Here is a 22035-nt window from a genome sequence, read left to right as displayed (position 1 = left end):
CCATTTTAATGGGGTCTAAGTTTTGCGAAGAATCCCATGTAGAAGTAACAATAGCTTAATATTCATTCACCAAAAAATTAACTAAAAGTTGCTTCTGGACTACAAAAGGAAAGGATTTTGCCTCTTAATAAAATGGGAGAATTTGACTTTGTGCCCCTGCACAGGGCTCACATTGCTTCAAGGCTCTGCTTTGGAATTAAATGCTGAGCACTGCCAGATGCCAGACATTGAGAAGAGGCTGAGTTTTGTCGGCAAATGGGATCTGCAAGTTAATTGGTGTTTTCTGCAGGCTTCTGGCTGTGAAATGAAATTGGAAGCCCTTTAGCCACATGGATAATACAGGACCTGAATACAAATGTCACATGTCACCATCAGGACCCACTGTGAGACAATAGTGTTCCCACTCCAACACTGCACCATTACAGATCATTTAAATATGGGGATTACATTTAAACTAAAAGCCCCATTTGCCTTTTACTGCAATTTAAATGTCCTCTTAGCAAAAGCTAAGTGACAAATTAAATGAAAAAAGTGCCCACATTTTTAAAGCTGTAATGCAAAACAACCTTTTATTGCTTCTCATGTGCCACGAATGAATCATTATACTTGTCAACCCTAAACCAAGCCATAATTGGAGCAGCTACTGTTATCAAAGTGGGGCCGCTCTGTGACAGCTTAATAAAGCTGAAACTGTTAAATTAAATCTCAGATGCTTAACTCCTTAGCACTGGTGAATTCGATGGGTCCATTTCTGGCAATGGCCAATACACCAGGAAAAAAAAAAAAAAAGATTCCTGGCATGAAAGCCTTAATCTGATGAGAGTGTACAAGTAGAGTATCTTAGCCAAGTAACTGCTTCTTGGCGGAGGGATTTGGAGGCATCAGATTGTTGGCCTGCTTACAAAATTGTATTTTTTGAGATCAGATATTCCCCTCCCCAATATTTTCAACTTAACGGAGTATATGTGATTTATTAAAATTTAAGTGTTGATGTTTCAAAATTAGTTTTAAAAATGATACATATTCATATAACTTTGTCTCTCTTTCAAATAAGTATATACAAACTTCTTCGAAGTAGCAACAGGCCGGATTCCTTTCCCCATCCTCTGGCTAACAAAGGGATTGATTATGCTCAGTTCTTCTTTTCTAAAATAAGTGCCTATGATATTCGTTTGGTCTGAGTTAATTTTCGTGATTTACTCCCTGATTTTCATAATGTAGTATGAAATAGATACAGATGCGCACTATTAAGATCCTGTTCAGTGCATCTCATTTGCAGATACATTATTCTTACACATGAATCTGTTTTTCATACATTAATTTTACTTTTTCTATGTGATGTTCATTTTCTGAAACCTAGAGCAGTCTTCTCAGGAGGAATGCTGTTGTATCATCATCGGTATAAGAAAATGTATACCTTAAAATCTTAAGATAGAAAGCCCACTGCAGTACAGAAACTGCAGATTTGGTAGAGCTGTAGAACCCACACCTCCGTAGTTGCTTTCTTTATCCCATGACATGCAAATTTTCTAGAAAGCAGATCACAGCAGTAACCCTTAGATTTCAAAGAATAACCCAGTGCTGATTGGTGGTGAGCACACCTACTGTTAGCCCTAATGGCTGTCTGTTCAGCACACTTAATTACCATGGGGGTCTTTAGGGATGAGGGGATATATTGTAACCTCTCATCTGTGTTGATGGGTCTCTTCCTTAAATGTCTTCCTAGACTAATTTTACTTTGCTTCATAAAACTATAGGTTGTGGCTGCCAGTCTATTAAAACCTAATTAAAATGGATGTCATTAAAGGAAACAGTTAAATAAGATTTAAATACAGCTTTGTCATGGGGAAAAATTCTTAAATTTTCATTTTCAAGTATTACATAATATTTTTTTTTCTAAAATTTTGAACACTTAACTTTTTCTCTGAGCTGAGTCATGTTCTAGCATGTAAACCCTGTTTTTTTTGTTTTGTTTTTTTGTTTTTTTTAGGGAGAGGCTGGGCTCCTATTGCAGGAGCCGTGCTGTTCTGAGCTGTGCTCACTTGGTTCACAAGAATAAGGTGTTACCTCTCAGAATGCTTTTCAAAGGTTTTGATATGGGGGTGCCAGCCTGGCTCTGGTGGACCACGCGACTCTAGATCTCTGGGTTGTGAATTCGAGCCGCACGTTGAGTGTAGAGATTACTTAAAATCTTAAAAAAAAAAAAAAAAGTTTTGATATAGATACCTAACTCTGTGTGAGCAGACATAGTCATAGAAATTTCTTTCTATTTTGAATTCCATTGTAAGGTTAGTTTGACCACCATTTTTAGGCAACAGTGGTAATATTCCTGGTAGGGTGCTAGATAGATGGAGTGGGTATACAGATTCAGGGTACTTGGAATCACAATAAATCTTGGTTCAGCAATAGAGAACTTAGCCCATCATTCCATCCACTGAAACCAAATTAATTGCAAATACTAAAAATTTCTTACTTCATGAACTCAGGACACTGTCCTAGCTATGCCTCTGATGCAAGTAATCATCTCTCTGGGCCTCTTCTGTACCCACCCTCATTATTCTTGAATCTCATGCTTAAGTCACACGTTTAAAATGATGCTCTAAATCCTTTGCAAGGGCTTTTGTGCACAGTCAGAAATAAGATTCCAAAGACTCTGTTTTGGAGGTCATTGTGGAGAAATTTCTGGGGAATGCCACAATACATCTCCCGACATAATAGGGTAAATAATTTCACCACGGTTTGGGGCCACTGCTTAGTTTATATGATAAATTCAAATAAAGGTCTTCCAGATTTTGAAGCTGATGGTGGTTAGTGAATGGCTGAGGAGTAACTGCTTTTCATTGAGAGCTAGGAGCATTCCAGTGTGGCTTGCCGTATAAGTAGTGTTCTCTTTGCTAGTGCCATGGAGAAAACAGCAATTCTCAGAGCCCCCTTGCAGCAAAAAGATGTCAGGCACAGAATTGGAAACTTCGTGTAGCTCTAAGTGTACTATGTAAACCTAACGAACCACATGTTAGGAAGAAGCAATCAGGCTTCTTACCTACCAGTTTGTCTTCCCTGGGCATAAGGAGAATACAGCTTTACCACTTAAACCACTTCAGTGCCTTCCATTAACCCTTCTTTCCAGAAGTCTTATTGTGGTTTCTGTGAGACAGAAACATACTGAGAGTATGTATTAAGCACTTGCTATGTCCAGAGGAATAGATGTATTAAATGTTTGATTTTACTGTTGGTAATGGTCCTTATCATAGTAGAGAGGGAGTAGAGAAATGGAACCATCAGGAGACAGAAATTAGAATAGGTATGAATGAACTGAGCAGCACTTTGATAGGGTCATTTATTCACATATTAGTACAAATACTTGTACAGATGGAATTTAACATGGTTTTACAAGATGTTCCTGGAGGTGATGTGTAGGGAAGAAGTAGTAAGAAGGAATAACATGAACAAAGACAAAGATGAACTAACTCAATGGGGGAGGGCTATAAAGCATTCAAATTCATTATCAACAATGTCGTCTTCAAGATTTTCAGTCCAGTTTTATTGTCCTTTGTTGTTACTTCAAAGGATGGAGAGGAGAGAAAGAGTAGACATAGGATCTAGATTTTTGCTGTCTTTTATTTCCCATTTTACTCCAGCTAGTAAAGATGACATAGATGTCAACACTTACTTATCAGTCACTATGCTAAGCACTTAATGCATGCATTATATTTTTATTCTTAAAACAGTCTAGTGAAATAGGTATAATTATTAGCTCTAATTTTATAGCTGAGTAAACTGGAGCTTAGGGAGACCAGATAACTTGCCTGAGCTCACAGCAGCAGAGCAGGAATTTGATCCCCGGTCAGTGACTTCAGAGATTTAACCATCAAACTGGACTGCATCCTCACTTGCTTTAATTTGCCCTTCTGCGAAGGGGTCTCTCTGCTCAGGGCAGAGCAGGGGCAAGGCAAAGCTCACCTAGATGGCAGTAAGCCCTGTGAAAGCTGCATGGCCTGGTCTGCCCACCCGTGGTCCTGCAGGCCTAATGGTGGTAGTCGGCAGAGCTTACCTGGTCTGGTTGCTCGTCTGCGTGTCTAGGGACTCTCTAACTTCAGTCTGAAAAAACCACGTTAGTGTAGAAGAGCCAAATCCATGATGCTGATTGAAAACTGTCATAATAAACTTAGGCTTCTCACAAAATACATTCAGTACATACTGCAGATGGGTTACAGTCAAATTTTCATTTCATTTTCCAGGCTCCTTTCCTAAGGAGCCAGTGAGACCCTTAGGTCAAGGTCTCTGTCCTGACCTCTGGTGTACCAGGCCCTAATGATAACGTGGTTGTCAACACTTGTTTATGTCATGTGGTCTGTAGCTCTGCAGACCCCTCTTGCACTTGGGCTGGGCTGGCCTGCTCTGGAATGGCGTTGCACATTCCTCTTTCAGTCTGCGGTTTCCCCCTGACTATTCAGAGCTCCCTCTAAATATGTCTGTTGTGTTGCTCAGGAGGCTTTGCTTCTATCCAGCCTTGTTCTCAGAACGCCTGTCTCCTGCTCGGTCCTCATTACCTCGGCCTGGTTTCTTTCTCTGTTGTATGGTCCTGTTGCTTTCTGTCTCTTAAAACGGAGACTTCTGTGTTTGTGGGTCAGAGGCCTTTAGGTTCTGCTCTGCTCTGGGGATGGGAAGAGGGGTTTGTTCTCTGTTTCTTTAAGTAGGCAGAATTAATTTCTAGTTTGGGTCAGAAGTTAACCAAAAGAAAGAATGCATATTTCTTTACTTCCTGTGTAGTACTATCCACCATCCTTCTCTTGAGTGCAGCTGCTAGCGTTTAATTATCCATTTAGTACCCATCTATGGGAAAAAGTGGAAATAAAGAGAAAAATTTTTAAATAAATATTAACAGAAAATGGTAGATTCTCAAGATTGAAAGAGATCTTTACAGACCATTTGATCATATTATCTAACCAATTGGAGATTCCTAATGATAGTCATTCCCTAAGTTACTTAGGTGTACAATTGGATAATTTGTAACAACACTTGGGGATCACCCCCTTGTGTATTTTTATAAAACTTTATTCTAGATATAGACCACAGGGATCGGGTTAGGAACTAAGATGCCTTATGACTCGTTGTAGTACATGTTAGTGTCCTTATTGTGTATGTAGTATGCTGGTAGCATTATTTGTACCAAGAATGGGTTCCAATTACTTTTTTGATTTTATCTTTATTTATGAATCCATTGGTAATAGATACTGTTCTCACATTAGTGGCTACTAGGAGTGTCAGAGCTTTGGCATAAAGTATCCTTTTCTTCCTCACAACAATTTTAGAAAAGTTCTCTTCCTATTTCCTAAGAGTTAGTATTGTACTTGCCCTCAAGAAACTGCCACCAAAGGGAAGTGTGGTTGGCGGAGGGAGGGGTCTCCTTGCTAGATTGTGGATCTCTAGAGAGCACCATCACACTAGACTGGTGGGAAGTGAGAGAGTGAGAATGAAGGAAGACGGGCTGGGGATAATTTCCTCTCACCATTTCTTACCCTGAAGTGGCAGCATGCAAAAATTAACGAGGTCTGAGAAGCCTCATTTAAGCCATCTGAGATTCCCAGGGGCTTCATGGGGAATTAGAGATGCCAGGAGCTAGACTGAAAGAGGTGGAAGCCAAGGGAGGACTGAAGCAGCCACTTAGGCTGTTCTCTGTGGGTGTCATATGGAGCAAGGTGCTTTACAAATGTTTTTGTAGTTGGTTCAAGCTTAGGTGGGTTAAGGAGGGGGCAGGAGAACCCAGGAAAATGATTAATGGGTGTCTCTTAGACGGGGGTGTTTCGCAGTGCCTCATCGAGCCCCTGAGGTGGGTGGGGGAGGGAGAGAGTGTGGATCGGGAAGTAAGTCCTCTCAGTCCCAACAGAGTTACTTTCGTCACTTGACACATAGGCTTTCTGTTAAGATTTCTCTAGGACAAAGGATTCTGAGATTAAAAATGCATGCTTGATTGTGACTATCTTCAGTAGGCTTTTAAACAGCTGTTCTTCTTAGAGGTCTACAAAAGAATGACTTTTTTATTTATATAAATAATTTTTTCTTTTATTTTAAGGAGAAGGCAGGTTGGTAAGTGATTTATAGCAGGTGAATTTTTGTGAGGCTGCCATAAGCTTATCTAACAGTTGCATAACATTGTAGTGTTTAAAAATTCCAAATTGGAATAAGAATAGTATGCTGTGTAGTAAAATACAGGGAGGGGCCTTCTGCCATAAATTGTTTGGATGAATTAGTACCTGGGTTTAGGCTATTTTCTCAGGCTCTAATCTAGAAACGAATAACTGGGAATAGTGATAGTAATTGTCTGAAATGTGGCTAACTCTTCCAACTCTCTTTGTCTCCTGTTGCAAAGATAACCTTTGACAGAGAAATCCAAATCTCTGTGAATTTGAACTATGACCAGCTATACCTTCTTGACCCAAGGTTGTGCTTCCCAGCCCCTTTCATTTGGGGGTATCTTAGGAAATTTCAAATTTGCTTGGGCAAACCTGGCGGAGAGAGTAAGAATTCATCAATCAGGAATCAGACTTAAGTTATTAGCAACCTTGAAATGGCTTGGATTGGAAGCTACAGTGTCTCTTGTGGATGAGTATGGGCTGAGGGGGTTGGATGGAAGGATTGTAAACAGGGCACTTGGGTCAAATATAAGCTTGGAAGTGGAAGAAAATCCTGTTAGGAGGAATGCTTTCAAAATGTTGCCAAGACCATGAAAGTCTGACACCTGACATACAGACATTTCAAGATGACATTAATATATTCAGCAACCTATTCACCATACATATTGATAATACACATGAGATGCTCTTTGCTAAACGTTAGGGTCCTAAGTAGACCAGCTAGTCTGAAAGATTTTTGTTTGTTTTGAAACCATTTAAACCACTCACTGTATTTAATAATCTTGTCAGTTCCTGTCTTTTTGATGCATTTAAACTAATTCCAGAGCCATCCTTTTCCATCCCTATATTAGTGTTCATGTGATAAACTTTTTCCCTTCTTGTCCACTAATTAGAACACTGAAAATGACACATTTTTTTAGGTAGTTTTCCTGTATAGGTGAAAAAAAATGTGCCTGGCATATAGTTGGTGCTCAGTAAAATATTTGTGAATAAAATAATGAATGAATAACTGAAGTGTCATGTTAAATACCTATCTGGAAGCCTTAGGAAGTATTTATGCTGTACTGGAAACAGTGTTTGAAAGGCTGTAATCTTCACTGTGCCCTCAGTTTTCTTTTCTTTCCCTTCTGGCTTATCCCGCCTTCACCCATAGTGGATATTCATGGGTGCCTGTGTGTGTCTGAATGCTTGCGTGCGCGCGTGCGCGCACACACACACACACACATGCACACACACTGAAATACAAACAGTTTAGAATACAGAAGGGCAATGATTCCCCCTTGCCATCAGTGCTGCAGGTAATCTATTGCATTAATCAGCCAGCCAGTGGGAAATGCATGGGGAGTGATTATACTATCATACACAATACAATCAGCATGAAGCACTTGTCAAGACCAATACATCAAAGTTTAATTCAGTAATAGAATGAACTAGAGCAAAATGAAACATTCTGTTCTCCAAGAAACTCAGCACCCATCCCAGGTTCTTTCTAAACTCCATAGAAAAGTCAGTGCATTAAGAAACTGTTTTTATGAATAAAATAGCAGTTCTGATATGACCAATTACTGCAATCCCTTTTTCTGGGGATTCTTACACAACTGTAGTGCTAAAGTGTATTTATCCATATTCCATAATCATAACCATTGGTAAATTTGATAATTTTTTGTTAGCGCTCCTGATGATCTTTTATCCTAAGCTGGCGTTCTCCATGGTTAAGTGAAGGGCAGGTTGTTGTCCTACTGGCTGAGGGAAGCACTTATCCCTAAATATGGCTGGTGGACTGTGGAGTACCTTAGCAGAACAGCAGGTCAATTAACAATAACCTTCTGTTTACAGTGCCTTATGGTAGGCACTGTCGTTAGGAGCTTACAGTCTAGTTACAAAACAGAATGAGTAAGGGAAAAATAAAAAGCAGCCCGAGACTGCCTAAGATAACTGAAGAAATGAAGTTATAGAACATAGGACCTGTTTCAGAAAATTTTGATGGTAGAGCTAATACATTTCATACTCACAGTCACTATTCTATGTCAGTTTTTTAACATATATTCAAATGTAATACACCTAACCAAGCATGCTTTTTCAAAGGGGCAAACAGATACAAGCTCACCTGGGCTGTTTCAGTTTTCAAAGCCTTGAACTGGAATATAAAGAATGGATTTATTGGAGTCAGACGGTCTTAAGTATGGAATTCTAATCCTCATATTTACTGTGTAGCCTTGGACAGATCCCTTATCTTAGAACCTTAGTTTCCTTATCTGTAAAATGACCATAATGTGTATACTTAGGGCCTAAAATAAGATGATTAGATAATGCATAATACTTCCTTTTTCGTTCCAGTAGTCTTTTGCCTGTGTTGGGAAAATGGGCCGAGTAGGAAGCTTATAGGAGAGAGACATCATGAAGACCTAAGGAGTTTTCAGAAATAGATTTATATAAACTTGGACTGTCTCTGAAGGCAGCTTCGTTAAGCAGCCAGTGCAGAGCTCATGCAAAGTGCTCTTGCAGGGTACCCAGTTCACATTCCTCCCCCTCACTAACGCTGACTGCCCTTTTCCTGTATCTGTCATTGTGCCTTTTTTCTCTTTCTGATTTTTTCTGTCTTTCCTACCTCCCCCAAAAAGGAGAAGGGTGGTGAGTGGTGGAAGAGCTGGCTCTGGTCATTCCTACAGAACCAGATTCCCAATAAGGTCAGGGTGTCTTTGGTGAATTTTGCATGTTGACCCGAAAACACTGACAAATCAAATGGAACGGGAAGACTGCATATTAGATGAGGACCACAGGTTTGCCAGAAGGGAACATTCTGGCTTTAACAGGATGCCTGTTAACTGTTTTGGAATATCTGTGGTTTATTTTCTTTTTTGACAACAAAAAGATGGTTATTTCCATCAGTCTTTTCTCAGAGCCTGGTCAGATGATCATCAAATTCTGTGCCCTTTTGCTTAGGGGTTAGCCCTGCTTGACTTAAATGATCTCAACAGCTCTCCCTATACGGTGTACCTGAGACATTATTTTGAAATTTTCCCAGAAGTATTTTAATGAATTAGAAACTAGCATACCAAATTTAAAGTAAGGAGAACATTTTCACCAGTTAAACTTATTCTTTAAACATGGGTGACTAACATATTAAGACTGAATTGTGCTGAGAACAATACTATAATTAGGGTCACAGTTTTTGTGTGGTCTGACCCAAGAAATTTTGTGACTGTAGTTTTGCTAGCACAACTAATTATACCAGTGATCTCCTATTTGTGACTGCAATTAGGCATTTCATGGCCTCTAAATAAGTATAATTAGTTAATTGGATCATGCATGAAATTCTAGCCTCTCATAATAGCCTCTGAGAACAAAAATAAATATGATAAATATTTTGAATTGTTTTATAACTGTGGAACCCTGGGAAATACCACAAGTGATTGTTTTACTTCGTCTGTTACTATTTCGTAAGAAGAAACATGATATTAAGAAGTAGGAATTAAGCTATGTAACAGTCTTCATTCTCTGCCTTTGAGACAGAGGAAAAAGGGAGTCACTAACTTTTCTTACTCTCACCTTTTGAGAAGGTGCTGTCGGTTGCCCTGCTCTGCCTCCACCCTGCCTCCTGCTCCCCTCCTACTCTGCCTCCTTTTCCCCCACTTGCCACTGCGCCTGTGCTCTCCCCATTAGCATTATACACTCCGAATCTTCTGGAAAATAAGAAGAGCCACTTTTATCAAAAACTCCAAAGTATCTTTTATGGAAAATGGGCACCTTTTATTTTAATTACTGAATTGATTTGCATACTAACAAAAACCCATGATGTAGAAGGGACTTTAAAAACAAGTGTCACTGACTTGGGGGTAGCACTAGAGAATAGCCAGCTGATTTATTCAGTCACAAATCCTAATGCTCCACCCAGCAGTACACCCTGCAGGCCAAGAGCACCCTCAGTCACACGCAAGTGCATTATCCTGGAAGTGCTGACGCCACTCTATTCCAGCAGACCTCAGAGTACATCATATTTTCAGAGAAAAGCGATTTCTTCCAACTTGAATAATCAGTCTTGAATTATAAGGAGAGCTTTTGTTTGTTTATCCGTTGTTTTAATCTGCAGTGAAATTACTTGTTTGCTGTGGCTGTCGGTCTTGAAAAATGTAGTTTTCTTTGGTTTAATTAGGCTCTTTTTAGATGGACCTGTGTAGGTTTTTGTTGGAGATGCTTTCTCTACATGAGAGAGACGTGTTCTAAGTACATAAGAATTCATGGTTAAATAAAGTACATACAGGGTTTCTTAGCTGTGCCTTTAAGGTTTCTTCATAATTTTAGACAGTAATGTTCCCCTTTGTATTATCCTGCTAAAACATGAGGAATGGAATGATGATTCTGTCAAGAGACAAAAATGATTAATCTTGGAATTTATGTATGCATAGCTGCACATATGAATCCTAACTTACAGAAGTTCTTTTTGTCCACATAGGGAGGCAGAGGCTAAATACCCAACTATTGAGAGTACTGGTTTTTGGGGAGCATGAATCTGGCTCCCATCTTTAATAGCAGCACAGACTTTCTTCTTCTCTCTGAACCTCAGTTTCCTTCTCTGTACAGCAAGTTTTCTTGAGGGTGAAATGTGATCTTGTGTGTAAAATACATAGTACAGGGCTAGTGTGAGGTGAATATTCAATAAATGGCAGGATTTACTGTCAGGTGGATAAGTAAAGATGCCATTCACTTCTAGAAGTATGTTCGCAGAACTAGATGGAATGATTTGTACCCTAAAGACAGACATTTTAAAACTTTAAATGTAGACTAATTAGAAACCTAACATGTGTAACCTGATATTGTTAGGCTTTTCCTTGAAGGGATAAAAAAATTAGCATACAAACCAGCACTTAATATTGCACTGTGTGTTGGGATAGCTTTTATGCTGTTAAGTTTTCATAATGACCTTTTTTGTTTTTTTGCTTTACTTGCAGCTCTTCTCATATGTTCAGTGGCTTATTCGGGCTTGATTAGCTTAACTGACAACATTCTCATACCCATTAGTAAATACCTTCGTTTTCCATTTTGTCATCTAGCAGATTTCCTGCTAATTGGTGGTGGGTTAAAGATGGCCACAGATCCTTTGCTACTCTCTCATTGAGATGTGGGGTTTGTTCTCTCCTCTTGAATCTGGTCAATTTTTAAAAACTGTTTGACCAACAGAATATGGCAGGGTAGATGCTGGGCCAGTTTCTGGGCCCAAACGTTAAATGAGTAGCAGGTTCACTTCCTGTCTTGTGGAAGGTTCCGTCTTGGGTCCCTGAGTTTCCATGTAAGAAGTCTCACTGTCCTGAAGCTGCCATGCTCTCAGAAAGCCCGTGCTGTCCACGTGGAGGGGCCGTGTTAAGGCAGGGGACAGTTAGGGGGGGAGTGTTTCTGACCTACAGAATCATGAGATACATCGATACATTCTGTATTAAGCCAGTAAGTTTAAGGTAGGTTTTTACATAGTAACAGACAACCAGAATAGTGGTTATCTATCTGATAATACTTCATGCTTCTACTCATGGTTCTTTTCCAAATGCCAAATTTCTCCAGCAGTATAGGCTACAACAATGTCTGAAAATGAAGTTCTATTATTTCAGTTTTTCCTTTTTGTTGGATTAAGTCAGATGTTTGTGAATATTGAATGCTTATTTCTGATAAGCAGTGTAACATGATCTTAGCATGTTCAGCAACTAGGGCTTGAACTCATCGATCCTGAGATTAAGGCCTAAGCTAGAACAGGAGTAGGACGCTTAACCGACCGAGCCACCTGAGCGTCCCTGCATCTCCATTTTTAATGATTTTTTTTACAGTAATTCTTTCTCATGTTCATATTCTCATTATACCAAATTTCACCTGGTCTGACTTCTGGCTTTTTCCTCCTCTGATAATAAGAACTTGAGTTCAGGTAACTTAATTTTGTGTTCCTGTGGAAGACTGCAGAACCTTGGGCATTGAAAATGAAAAAGGGAGGCAGAGTGGATTGGATGGTAGATAGAAGTTTCAGCAGAGATGCTAAGGAAGGGGGTGCTAAAGGAACAGTATACACAGGCTTCCTCACTGCATTCTTTATCCATCCACTGGCATAAAGTTACCATGGGCAGAGAACATGTAGGGATGGGGATGAGGTCGAGAGCCTCCTCCGTGCGAATAGATGAGGACAAAATTACCGAAAGCATCTCAGAGAAAGCATCTCAGACCGTTAAATGGCCCTGTGGGCCCCACTTGGGGCCTGGGAGGCTGGAGAGAACAATGCCTACCGGAAAACAAAAACATGTTTAAAAGCCTATTGTTGAAACTGACGGAAAAGGAGAGACTAAAAGTTGTTTCCTACTAAAATCATACAGCAAGTGGAAATTAATTTACAGGAACCCATTATTACTATCTTAAGTGTTTAATGTCACTGATATTTTGTTTATTTAGTATGTTCTCTTAATTGCTTTATTTGATTAAATATAAAATACTTGTAAGGGTATTCACAGAATCACTTGCAATCTGAGCCCTCCAATCCTGTGCTAACCTTTGAGGCTTTGTGTCCTCAAAGTCTTCTACACAGGGGTTTGCAGGGAGTGTACCTTTTGCAGCTGAGTGAACTCTGCAGTTTTCAAACACTGTAAGTCTAAGCAGCCCTACAAGGTGGGTAGGAATTATTATCCCTATTGTTTAAGTAGGGAACTGCCACCTCAGAGACACTAAATGGGCTGGCCGGGGACATACCTTGCCCTTTCCAGATCAGAATTGGTTTATCAAACATTTCTCCTAGTTGGAAATGTAAAACGATGGGTGTATGAGCTGGGGCACAGTGGTAGTATTTGTACATCTAAATGTTTGCTGGAAAGGACAGGCTTTCAGGGCATGTAGAATTCATTAATTCTTGTTACCCACATTTTCTGGGAGTATGGGTGCTGGTCCGCTGGCACTGTTGTTGGTGAAATGCACGTGTAGCCAGGAAGGTCTTTGTGGTGATTTGTCATCTGCCTCAGTGTGAGTCTAGCCACGTTCGCTCACTGGTTGGTCAGTTGTAGGACGTTAACAGGTTTAAGACTACTGAGTGGTTTGGAGCTGTTCACCTTGTACAAGAGAATGCTTTCTTTCATCTTTTTCTTCTTCCCTGGGGAGTTGCCTTCCTAATTTTGGTTTACCTTGGCTTGTATGTTACAGTGCGTCTTTTTTGGTGAAATCACTGCGTGCAGATGAGGTGGCTTAGTGGAAAGAAAAGTAAAAGCATGCTGGATGGTAGAGAAAAGCTGGACTAGAGCTGAAATGTGCTGTGGATAATTCAGAAACTGAATGATGCACACACCAGTGATTTGATAATTGCCTTTATACACTTTGAGGCATTGAAGCTAGGAAAGCAATTTAAAAGTATTGAATTTGTTTTCATTGTAATTCATAGCAAATAATTAAGTGCCCTTTGTGAAAGAACCAATAATACCTTTATAGATGCCAGGTCCTCTGGTAGGTGCTAGAAATGCTAAGTTCTCACTGAGTTCTGTGTAGTAGTTTTCGTTGAGTCCTTACAAGGGTTAATGTTTCTGACGGACAGCAGAATGAAGTGTTTAATTATCAAAGAGCTTTATTTTTATTTTATTTTTTTATTTTTTATTTTTTTAAAGATTTTATTTATTTATGTGACAGACAGCCAGCGAGAGAGGGAACACAGCAGGGGAGAGGGAGAGGAAGAAGCAGGCTCATAGCGGAAGAGCCTGATGTGGGACTCGATCCCGGAACGCCAGGATCACGCCCTGAGCCGAAGGCAGACGCTTAACGACTGCGCTACCCAGGCGCCCCAAAGAGCTTTATTTTTAAAACTACAAATGTTTCAGGCATGCGTTGGAAGGGAAAGAGATAAATGCCCAAAGTGGAACTCTGAATTAATAAAATTTGGAGAATGACTTACTCAATTTGGTTAATTTGGTTATTAAGGCTAATTACAGCTTTTGTAGTGGTGACTGTTAAGATAAAAGACCATATCTATTATAGCTCTGAACTTGAATCTAACATTAAGAACATCCTTTCAGGATGAAACCTCCCTTTGGAGAGGTGAGCAATAAAAGAATGTTATAGGCAAATTAATAAAGGCTTGGCTTTTGAAATTTTTTCTTATTCTGCAAAATGGAAATTTTCTAATTAGAGAAATGTAAGCATAAAAATCTAGGATGGGTTTCTTTTTTCCTCAAATCATAGAAATCATTACTTAAAGTTTCCAAAACACATAGGATTTTGCTTTTAAGGACCATAATCTATTTGAGGTTGTTTTTTTTTCCCCCCTCATCTTTTTCTTTTCTTTTCTTTCTTTCTTTCTTAGAAAGGGAGAGAGAGAGCAGAGGGAGAGGGAATCTTAGGCTCCGTGCCCAGCGCAGAGCCCAATGTGGGGCTCCATCTCAGGACCCTGAAATACAGACTTCTTATTCATAATGAACACATTGAAGATAAATCACTCATTTTGGAAAAACATTTACATCACATTATTTGTCACTATTACTTTACTTGTTGCCCTTTTACACACAACCTTGTTAATACACTAACAACCTGATGATGAAACTAGTCACAGCACATCTTTCAGGGCAACTTCTTGATTTTAGTTTTGTCTGATAATGTGTTCATTTAAGATTAGTAGAATTATACGATAAAAACATCGTGGAAGAGAAACTTAAAATGTCCTTTTTAAAAATATTTATTTATTTATTAGAGATAGAGAGTGGGGGAAGGGGCAGAGAGTGAGGAGAGTTTAAAGCCAACTGCACACTGAGTGTGGAGCCTGAAGCAAAGGCTCGATCTCACAACGCTGAGCGGAAACCAAGAGTCTGACACTTAAACTGACTGTGCCACCCAGGGGCCCTTGGAAAAGTCTTAATTTTTAAGCATTAACTGTTGAATATTAGGAATTTACTTTTTAAAGAAGAAATTTGATGATTTGAAAATTTTTTTAGTTCAGTATAACCTCATAAATATCGGTGGCAATTTTTGGTGCAATATATAGCTTTTATTTAGTTATTTATATGTAACTTTTTTCATGTTGTTAGGGTGTCCATTACTCCACAACCTAAAACCTGGTAAAGTTATATCTCATTTTCCAATGGGCTTCAGTGGAAAAGGCAGTCAGTTTCATGTTCTTTAGGTACCATTTGGATTTGTCCCTTGCTTTGTGACAGTGTGTGGTCATGTTTCATTAGAAGCTGATTTTATGTTTCTGGGCATGGGAAAAGCATAGGATTAATAAGGTAGTGATTTATGCAATGTCCATTGGCTTGTTAGAGGATTCCTGTGGAAAGAATGCTCATACTTAAATCTTTGGAGTACCAGTAGGCAGTATTGTTTGATACAGATATTATGTAGCAGTAGTTTGCTTTGTAATTTACATACAGTAAAATTCTTACTATACTGTAAAATATACTGTAAATACTATGAAAATACATAGGTCTGTGGTCTTGGATCATCATGGAGAGCAGGCCTGTCATTGCAGCATCCAGCTGGGGGCTGGAGGATATTCAAAAATGGCATTATAGTGCTTGCAGGGTTCAATAAACTGGAGTTAATGCAAGATGATAGAGTATGTGAGAATGATGGTGTAAAAGAAGCCATAAGACTACTTCCTAAGAATCTTTATAATGACAGGATTATTCACATTAAGAGAGCACTGCACCTGACCATGAGGCAGCAGATTTTGCATAAAGAGCAATGAACCAGGGTGCCTGGGTGGCTCAGTCAGTTAAACATCTGCCTTTGACTCAGGTCATGATCTCGGGGTCCTGGGATCGAGTCCCTCATCGGGCTCCCTGCTCAGTGGGAAGTCTGCTTCTCCCTCTACCCCTCACTCCTGTTTGTGATCTCTCTCTCTCTCTCTCATGCTCTCTCTCTCTAATAAATAAATTTTTAAAAAAATTTTAAAAAAAGCAGTGGACAAAATAGGATAAATTCTACCTTGAATGATATCTGAAAGAGGTTAGGCAGAAAGGAGAGAGAAAAATGGGCAAAGAAAGAATCATGTAGTTGAAATCTGTGGTTGCATCTGTCCTCAAAGTATTTTTATGAAGTTGATTAAACCTGAGATATACAATTTAGAACTCTCTGGACTACGAATGTATTACTTTAAGTAAATGTCTATTGTAATTATTAAGAAATACATACATCTGAATTTTTTGCTATACAGTTTTGAGTTCAGACAAATGAATAGAGTCCCGTAACAGTCGCTACAGTCAACATATGAAACAGTTATATCCCCTCCAAAAATTCCCTCACACTGTCCCCATTTCCATTGCTGACCCTCAATCCTTTGCATTGGTGATCAGTCCCTTTAGTTTTATCTTTTCTAAAATGTCCTATAAATTAAATAATGAGAGTATATGTGTGTGTACACACACAAATCCTTTTGATTCTGGCATCCTTCACTTAGCATAATGCATTTGAGATGTTATATGTGTGTCAGGGGTTTGTTTCTTACTACTGAGTAGTAATCAGTTAGATGAATGCATCCGTTTGTTTATCCGTTCACCAGTTTATAGTCATTCAGGTTGTTTCCGGTCTTCTGCATTTATGAGTAAAGCTGCCGTAGAGACACCCGGGCAGCTCAGTCAGTAAAGCATCTGACCCTTGATTTCAGCTCAGGTCACAATCTCAAGGTCCTGAGATCAAGCCCTGCATCAGGCTCAGTGCTAGGTGTGGAGCCTGGTTAAGATTCTCTGTCTCCCAGTGTGATGTTGAACACTAGAGGTGAGAGCAGACATCTTCGCCTTGTTTTGATCTCAGAAAAAAAGGTTCAGTCTTTTGCCATTCTGATGTTAATGTAGGATTTCTTTCACAGATGCCTTTATCATGCTAAGTTATCTTCTGTTCCTATTTTGCTGAGTTTTATTTATTATGAAGCAATGTTGAATTTTGTCAGTTGCTTTTTCTGTTGAAGAAAATTGCTTTTTCTGCATCTGTTGAAATGGTCATGTTTTTGTTTTTGTTTTTTCTTAGACTGTTGTGAGTTACTAACTCTGATGTTTAATGTTGAACCAACCTTGCTTTCCTGGGTTAAACTGAACTTGGTTGTGGTGTGTTTTCCTTTTTGTATATTTCTTAATTAGATTTTCTAATATTTTGTTGAGGTGTTTTACTCTTTTGTTCATGAGGGATGTTGATCTGTAATTATATTTCCTTGCAATATCTTCATCTGGTTTTTGTTATCAGGGTAATGCTGGCCTCTTAAAATAAGTTGGAAACCATTCCCTTCTCTGTTTTCAGGAAGCTATTGTGTAAAATTGGTATTCTTTGTTAAATGTTTGGTATAATTTTCCAGAGAAACATCTGAACCTGCATTGTTAAAGATTTTTAATTACAGATTTAATTTCTTTAATAAATTTATTACTATTCAGGTTATTATTGCTTCTTGAGTGAACTTTGGTAATTTTTGATTTTTAAGAAATTTGTTTATTTTATCTAATTAGTAGAATTTATAGGCATAAAGTTGTTCATAGAATTCCATTTTGAGCCTTTTAATGCCTCTCTAGGCATTATAATATCTCCTCTTTTATTCCTGATACTGATAGTTTGTCTTTCTTTTTTTTCTCTCTGATTATAGGTTTATTGATTTCATTAATCTTTTGGTTTCATAGAATTTGGGAGGTGGACAGTTTTCAATTTAATTAATTTCTGATCTGTTATTTCCTTCCTTCTGTTTGCTGGCTTTGCTTTCTCTTTCTAGGTTCTTAAGGTGGATATCAGATTATTGCTTTGAATCTTTTCTTCTTTTCCAGTACAAGTTATTTAATACTATACATTTACCTCTAAACTCTTTTTAGCTGTAGATCACAAATTTTGATGCATTTTATTTGTGTTTTCATTCAGTACAGACTGTTTTCTAATTTTTCTCATCACTTCCTCTTTTAATCATGAGTTATTTGTGTTATTTAGTTCCCAGATATTTGGGAATTTTCCAAATATCTTCCTGTTATTGATTTCTGGTTTAATTTTGTTACATCAGAGAATATACGTTGTATGTTTCAGTTCTTTCAAATTTGTCAGAGTATGTTTTACGGCCTAGAACATGGACTGTCTTGGTGAATGTTCTTTGTGCATTTTAAAAAGAGTAGTATTTTGTTTTGCTTTTTCTAGTGATAGTAGGCGGAATGTTTTGTAAATGTCAGTGAGGCTAAATTCATTGATAGGGTTTAGGTATTCATCCTTGCTAATTTTCTGTCTACTTGTTTTATTCGTTATTGGAAAGAGTGTTAAAGTTTCTAAATATAATTGTGAATTTGTTGATTTCTCATTTAAGCTTTAAGTTAAATACTTTGTGTATTTTGAAGTCTTAATGTTAGGTTTAGCTTTATTCATTTAGGATTCTCATCTGTTTTTAGAGAACTGACCCTTTTATCCTATTATGTCTCACCTTATCTGACATTAGTATTCCTTGTTCTGAAATCTACTTTGTCTGATATTAATATGGCCACTTCAGCTTTATTTTGAAAGTGTTTGCATAGTATATCTTTTTCAATCCTTTTCTGTTTAATCCATCTATGTCATTATATTTAAGGTAGCTTACTTGTACATGGCATGGGGTTGAGTCTTGCTTTTTAATCTGATTTTACCATCTCTTTTAATTTGTATGTTTAGACCACTTAACATTTAATATAATTATTGAAGTAGTTGAATTTAAGTCTACTACTTAGTATTTGTTTTCTGTTTATCCTCTCTGTTTTTATTGTTCCTTCTACCCTGTTTTCTCCTCTCCTTCTTTGGATTGTTCTAACCTTTTTTAGTATTTCATTTAATCTGTTGTCTTTTTTGTTTGTATCTTTTTGTATATTTTTAATGGTTTTGGTATTATAATAAACATACCTAACCTTAACCAGTCTGCTTTGAGTTGGTATTTTGCCACTTTAAGTAGAATGTAGAGTCTAATAATCTTATAGGTCCCTTTACTCTCCCTTCTTTATGTTATAGTGTTTATGTGTATTACATTTACATACATTTAAAATGCCACAAGGCAGTGTTCAAATTGCTGCTTTCAATAGTCATATTTATTTTAAAGAAACTGAAAGGACAAAAGCAGTTTGTTATATGTAGTCTGGTATTTATCATTTCTGTTGCTCTTCTTTTATTCCTGTATTTCCCAGTTTCCCTCTGGTATTATTTTTCTTTAGCCCAAAGAACTTCCTTTAGCATTTCTTCTAGAACAGATCTCTTTGGAAACAAATGTTTAGTTTTCTCTGATGTGAGGGTACTGTTATTTCACCATCATTCCTGAGCAGTATTTTTGCTGGATATAGAATTTTGTGTTGACACTTCAATTTCTTTCAACACTTTGAAGATATTGTTCCACTGTCCTCTATCGTCTATGATTTCTGATGAACAATCTCTAATTATTTGAGTCGTTCTTCCATATATGGTGTTTTATTATTCTTTGCTTTCAAGATTTTTTTTCTCTAACTTTTGTTTCTCAGTGATTGGATTATGAGGTGTTTGGGCATGGCTTTCGTTGAGTTTACTCTTTTGTGGTTGGCTGAGCTTCAATTCATTCTGTAAAATTCATATATTTTTCCAAATTTGGAAGTTTTCAGTCATTATTTCTTTTACATTTTTCTGTATCTTTGTGTCATCTTCTGGGATTCCAATGACACAAATGTTACACCTTTCGATGTTTTCCTCCTTGTCTTTGAGGTTTTCTCTGTTCTTCAGATGAGATCATTACTATCTTCATATTCACCAACTTTTCCATCTCTCCCATCCTTTTTGCCATTGATCCCATCCAGTGAATTTTTTCTTTCAGATATTTTTTCACTTCTAAAATCTCCATTTAGTTCTTTTTATAGTTTGTGTTTTACTCCTTTCATTAGTGTTTACCTTCATCTCATGGAGCATAGTTAAAATAGTTGCTATAAAGTCTCTGACTGATAATTCTAACATCTGGTTCTTCTTAGTCAGCATCTGTTGATTGTTTTTTCCCTTGAGAATTGATCACATTTCCCTGTTCCTTTGTAAGCCAAGTAATTTTGGATCCTGGACATTTTGAATACTGTGTTATGAAAGTCTAGGTCTTTTTTTTTTTTTTTTTAAGATTTTATTTATTTATTTTAGAGAGTGCAGAACAAGAGAGAAAGAGCATGAGCTGGGGGAGGGGCAAAGGAAGAGGGAGAAGGAGGCTCCCCACTGAGCAAGGAGCCCGACTTCTGACTTCCGGTGACCTGAGCCGAAGGCAAACACTTAACCAACTGAGCCACCTAGGCGTCCCCTGAAAGTCTGGATCTTATTAAAGTCCTGTGGAGCATTGTTTTGTTTTTTAAAGCGTACCATCAACAACCTGGGTAGACTCAGACCATAACTTCCAATTCACCTTCTTTGGGTGACAATATCCATAGCTTTCAAAGCTTTGCTCTGTTGCATTTGGTCTTTCTGGTGCACAGGACTTAGACCTGTTGGTACATAGTATCTAGGGATCTACCTCTCCAGCTCCTGAGTGTGAAGAGGGCCCCTTTTCCCATTTCTCTCACCAACTAGATGAGATTTCTCTTAAGTTTTTGCTGTATGTGGCCTCTGCAAAGTCCCTCAAATGGAGCTAATCTTCTGTCCAAGCCTGGAGACAAGAGAGGGGGAAAAAGTAACAGGAAATCAGCCTGATATGGCTTACTTCTTAAAGTTTTATTTCTCTAGTCTGCTTCCTTTTATTTACTTTGTAGAGTACTCAGGTACTGTGTTTTGTATTCATGGGGAGAGATAAGCTATAGTGGGTTTATTTCATTTTAACTGATCACATTTTGTTTTTAATTGGCATTTTAAAATACAGAAATATAATTTTTAAATATCTGTGGCTTAAATAGGTCGTAGCCATTTTTATTTTCTGTTGGTAAAATTTATTTGATATTTAAAATATCAGATTCTGTAATTAAAGAAGCTTGCTAATTTTATTTTAATTTTATTAAGTTTTTAATTTTAATTCCAATGTAGTTAACATACAGTGTTATGTTAGTTTCAGGTGTACAATATAGTGATTCAGCAGTTCTATACATTACTCAGCTCATCATTGTAAGTGTACTCTTTAATCCCTCTCACCTATTTTACCCATCCCCCCACCCACCTCCCCTCTGGGAACCATCAGTTTGTTCTTTATAGTTAAGAGTCTATTTCTTGGTTTGTCTCTTCCTCTCCTTTTATCCTTTGTTCATTGTTTTATTTCTTAAATTCCACATATGAGTGAAATCATATGGCTGACTTATTTTACTTAGCATTTATATTGTCTAGTTCCATGCTTGTTTTTGGAAATGGCAAGGTTTCATTTTTTAATGGCTGAACAATAATTGTGTGTGTGTGTACATACCACATCATTATCCATTTATCTATTGATGGACACTTGGAAAACTTGCTAATTTTAAATGTGGAAAAATGTAAAGCATCTCTTTTGGACAAAACAAACAGGCTCATTCTACCTTTGTTAATTCATTGGCTAACATAGTTGATTAAAATAGACACAGATACACATACCTTTTCAAAAAAAAAGTGTTGAGAATGTGTTTGAAATACTACAATCTATCCTGTTGAAATTAGTAAAGTAAAACTTGAAGTTTTAGAACTTATGAAATAATTGTTTGAATTAGTTATCTCTTTGAAGAATGTAGAAAGGAATAATAAATTTTATCAGTACTTAATTCAAATTACGAGTTATGCCTTCTAATAAATTCATTATAGCTTTTCCTTTGACAAACAAGTGAAATTTTGATGAATGCTTAATGTTTTCATTCACATAAAGACAGAAATTTAGTTATTTCATTTATTATAAATGATTAGTTTCTGGCTAAATCATTTAGGGAAGTATGTTTAAGTAAATTTTTTTAAAGATCTGTTGACATAAATATGCATATTAATTGATATATAGATATGCATACTAATTTTAAAACATAATAAAGTTTGGAAAGTTTAT

At 37.6% G+C, this 22035-nt stretch overlaps 1 protein-coding gene across 1 annotated transcript in view; it reads left to right on the top strand.

Moving 5' to 3' along the window:
• Nucleotides 1-22035, top strand: part of ZSWIM6 (zinc finger SWIM-type containing 6) — a 186553-nt gene that overhangs the window by 138347 nt on the left and 26171 nt on the right. The window lies entirely within an intron of this gene.

The sequence above is a fragment of the Ursus americanus genome, chromosome 5 (assembly GCF_024610735.1).
Source record: "Ursus americanus isolate L20-20 chromosome 5, mUrsAme1.1.p, whole genome shotgun sequence".
Taxonomy (NCBI): domain Eukaryota; kingdom Metazoa; phylum Chordata; class Mammalia; order Carnivora; family Ursidae; genus Ursus; species Ursus americanus.
This window is presented reverse-complemented; position numbering and strand designations above follow the sequence as displayed.